This window comes from Nicotiana tabacum, chromosome 17 (genome assembly GCF_000715075.1).
Source record: "Nicotiana tabacum cultivar K326 chromosome 17, ASM71507v2, whole genome shotgun sequence".
NCBI classification, from domain to species: Eukaryota; Viridiplantae; Streptophyta; class Magnoliopsida; order Solanales; family Solanaceae; genus Nicotiana; species Nicotiana tabacum.
Window position 1 is genome coordinate 4,935,840 of NC_134096.1, and position 4,266 is coordinate 4,940,105.

The window sequence follows — 4,266 nt, forward strand, 5'->3', positions numbered from 1 at the left end:
AATTTACCGACCAACGTTGGTCGGTATTTAGTTTTAAAAAAATGTAAATATTTTTTTTCCCCAGTTTCCGTCCAACCTGGACGGTTTTTGGTCGCATTTTTTGACCGACCAACGTTAGTCGGAAATAGTTGGTCGGTTTTTAGCAGATTTTTAGTAGTGAAATATCAAGAAAATTAAGAAGATATAAATAAAATAAAATAAAGAAATTTGTTGAGACTGACTCGAAAGAAACAAGAATAATTAGAGAAAGAAACGACTTTATTAAATCATGAAATTACGAGTACAGTGGCAAAGAAATGATGAATGAAGTAATTAGTAGAAATGAAAAACCACTGCTTTATTTTTCTTTTCCTATATATTTTCTATTTTTGCATCCTTTGGTCCATCTTCAAGGCTTCAAATTCTTCAATCTCTCGAGTTTCTCTGAGAAAATCATAGAGAATAACGTATTAGAAAATGGAAGAATAATCAACAATTATATGTTTGAATTAAAGAAAAAAATGTGAAGGATTGAAGAAAGGACTGTACAAGTAATAAAAACTGAGTTTTATTAACGTTCTATATGGTGAAAGTAAAAAAAATACATTTATACAATCATGCATTTATAAGGTAATTAGTTATTTTTTTTATGATAAACATTAATGTGATAACACGGTAAAAATCAGTTTTAGTTTTATATACGAATTATATAAAAGATAAATTTATACAATCGAAATATTTATATGGTAATTACTATTTATAAATTCCTCTGATAAAAATTAATATATATAATCTAATATCTCTACCGAAAAAAGTACGAATTTCTAATAGTTATATCCTTGGAAATTGATTTGTTGTGAAGGAATTTTCATCGACTCTGTTTCACCAAGAAGCCAACTTCGACGAAAATAGTTTAAAAATAAAATGGAAGATATATTTAAATTATTTGTCGATAGTCCAACAATATATTTAGCTTTTTTTTTAATCTTTTTTTGTAGTGATCTACTAGCACGTGTTAAAGTTACACTGTTAGTGTATATACCTTTTAGCAACTTGGCGTTGCAGCCGCTGTCACACTTCATCTCACAATGAGTGTATCCAAGACCTTGAGCAATACATGTCTTTTCACATATGTTGAAGCAAGTTGTGTATTCAGCATTAGTCTTTAGAACAGCTTCTTTAAACATTTCTGCGTTACTTTTTTCTTGTTCATGAGCCTTGGAAACATGCACAGATGATGATAGCATAACCATGCACACAAGAAACACTGCAACAAGCTTCTTTGATGATTCCATTTTTTTTTTTTTTTTTGACGTTTCGCTACTCGCTTTTCGCTTGATATTACTTTTTTTTAATGTGCTTGTTGCTTTGTGTTTCTTTTTTTGGGACGATTTGGTTATGCTATTGATTATGCTATTTATAGGTGTATTTTGAAACTTTTTGTTGGAGATTTGCCTTAAAAGTTGGATGATTTCCTGTTTTGTATGATTTTTCTTGGTTGTGCTTGTGTTAAATTAAGGTTAAATTACTAACTGAAAATATGAAGCCATGTGATCCGTTCTTCCACATACTTTCTCTTTGGTAGAAATCAAGAAATGAATTTTCACCTCTAAAAAACGTAATGGAAGTACATAATTTTATTATTACCAACAAGTTCACTACCTAAGCGCTTAGTCACCAATGACAATAGTTTATATCAACATTTAAAACCAAACGTATGCATTCTTCATACCTTTCCTCAAGTTTTAAACTCATGCCAAGATCATTTAAAATATTCATGTGGCTCTTTCTAACGTCCTCGCCTCAAAACTTGACTCTAATGCATTCCACGCTATGACTCACTCTTTGTTCCAACTCAAAAATCAAGGTCTCTACCAATTCTTTGCAAATCCGGAGTCTTGGGCTATAGGAGCCACTCCGGAGTCTGTAACACACCCCTAGTCAGCGCGGTTGATATTTTTGAGGGATGGATCTTCCCTGGACATGGACCTTGGGCTGGATTGGCCATTTTTCCTTGGTACTGGGTGACCTATGGTCAACGTCTTGTATATATTTCGGGATGGATCTTCCCTTATCCGTATGGTCTATATACACTACCGAGTGGTTGAAATATCGAGAGTGTGAGCACTTGAGACTGACAGCATGGTGCATCACTTACAGTATGTGCATTGGCATTGTAGTGACAGTAGAGTCATATTCATTACTCTGTACGGATCTGCTTTATTTTTTCGGTTATTAATTGCCTGATTGATTTAAGAGCATGTCTACCATTCTGTACAGTTAGTTTTATATTATTTGCACCGGTTGAATTAGTCACTATCTTTAGTCCACAGTTTGGACTTGTTACTTACTAAGTTGGTGTACTCACGTTACTCCCTGCACCTTGTGTGCAAATCCAGGCATTTCTGGTCATGGCGGTAGCTGTTGATTTAGGCATTGGAGTCTGGAACTATCGAGGTAGCTGCATGGCATTCGCGGACCTTGATTCCCCTCCCTTAGTTTATCTGTATTTGAGTCTATTTCTCTAGATACTGTTGTGGATTTTGTTCCGGTTATTAGACGCTCATGTACTCAGTGACGCCCCGACTTTTGGGACGATTGTATCGTATTTTGGATAAATTCTGTTTTCAAAAAGGTTCTTATTTAAATGTTAAATCTTTCCGCTATTATTTTAAAAGGTGTTTTACTGTATTGGAAATGTTGTATTTAGGCTTGCCTAGTTCTACGATAGGCGCCATCACGACATGTTAGGTTTTGGGTCGTGACAAGTTGGTATCAGAACTTAGGTTACATAGGTCTCACGAGTCATGAGCGGGTTTGGTAGAGTCTTGCGGATCGGCACGGAGACCTGTGTACTTATCTTCGAGAGGCTTCAGAACCATTAGGAAAACATCACATTCTTGAATTCTTGTCGTGCGAATCTGTTAATTCTTGTAACTAAACATCTGTTGTTTCATCCTCTCATGGATTGTGAGGACTCGTACTATCGGGCAGGAGGGCCAACCACCAGTACCACCAGCCAGGGCCGCGAGATTCCGAGGCCGCAGTAGAGGTCGCGTTAGGGGTAGAGGCGCAGCCCACACAACAGCTGGGGCAGTACCTGCAGATCCACCAGTTGCCCCAGATCAGGACCAGGTCCCAGTTATGGATGCACCAGCGGGACCAGCTCAGGCACCACCTGTGCCCATCGTAATTCCTGGACTTCAGGTGGCCTTAGCTCGATTCTGACCGTGTGTACTGGCCTTTCTCAGGCGGTCTCTGTTTCGATGGCCTCAACCACTTCTCAGACCGGAGGAGGCACTCAGACTCCCATCGCTCGCATACCTGCGCATGTTGTAAAGGGACTCCAGACACCAGGGGAACCACCAGCCCAGCCGGTTGTAGCTGCACAGGATTATGTGGTTCCTGCTATGCCTCAGGATGAGCAGTCTAGGTTGGAGAGGTTAGGGAGACTCCAGCCTCTACCTTTCAGTGGTACAGAGGGAGAGGATGCACAAGATTTCTTGGACAAGAGTTAGAGGATACTCTGTATAGCATGTATTCTGGAGACGAGTGGGGTCTCATTCACCACTTTTTAGTTCTTTGGGGCTACATTCAGATGGTGGGAGGCTTACAAGAGGCGTAGGGCGGTCGGCGCAGCACCCCTTACCTGGCAGTAGTTCTCTGTTATCTTTCTGGAGAAGTTAATGCCTCAGTCCCGCAGAGTAGAGTTGTGCAGATAGTTTGAGTATCTTCGTCAGGGTGATATGTCTGTGATGCAGTATGAGATGCGATTCTCGGAGTTGGCCCGTCATGCTATCTGGTTGGTTCCCAAAGACAGGGAGAGGATCAGGAGGTTTATAGATGGCCTCACTTTTCAGCTGCGATTGCTTATGACCAGAGAGAGTGTCTGGTGCTACTTTTGATGAGGTTGTCGACATTGCTCATCAGATTGAGATGGTTCACAGCTAGGATAGGGTTGAGAGGGAGGCCAAGATGCCTCGTGGACAGGGTTGATTTAGTGGTGCTCCTTCTGGGGGGTCAGTTCCAGAGCGGTAGAGGTCATCCTTTCAGGCATGCTTAGATGACTCGCTCAGTTCACCACGGTGCATCATCCGGTCATGGGTCACATGGTTATTAGCAGGGCCAGACATCATTCGGTGCACTACCAGCTCAGAGTTCGTCCCATGCACCATCAGCTCAGGGTTTATTTGTGTTAGGACCTTCTAGCGGTTATTCTAGTGCTCGGGGTTCCCTTCAGTCCCCATCGCCATTTGTAGGGAGAGGTTGCTTTGAGTGTGGAGATTT

At 40.4% G+C, this 4,266-nt stretch overlaps 1 long non-coding RNA gene across 1 annotated transcript; it reads right to left on the bottom strand.

Annotated features, from left to right (window-relative positions):
- Window positions 1-240: 240 nt before the first annotated feature.
- On the bottom strand, window positions 241-1,363 carry LOC142171373 (uncharacterized). Its single transcript, XR_012700937.1, has 2 exons — window positions 1,022-1,363; window positions 241-423 (listed from the first exon to the last, which is right to left on the bottom strand). It is a non-coding gene; the product is annotated as an uncharacterized LOC142171373 (long non-coding RNA).
- Between the last annotated feature and the right edge of the window lie 2,903 nt (window positions 1,364-4,266).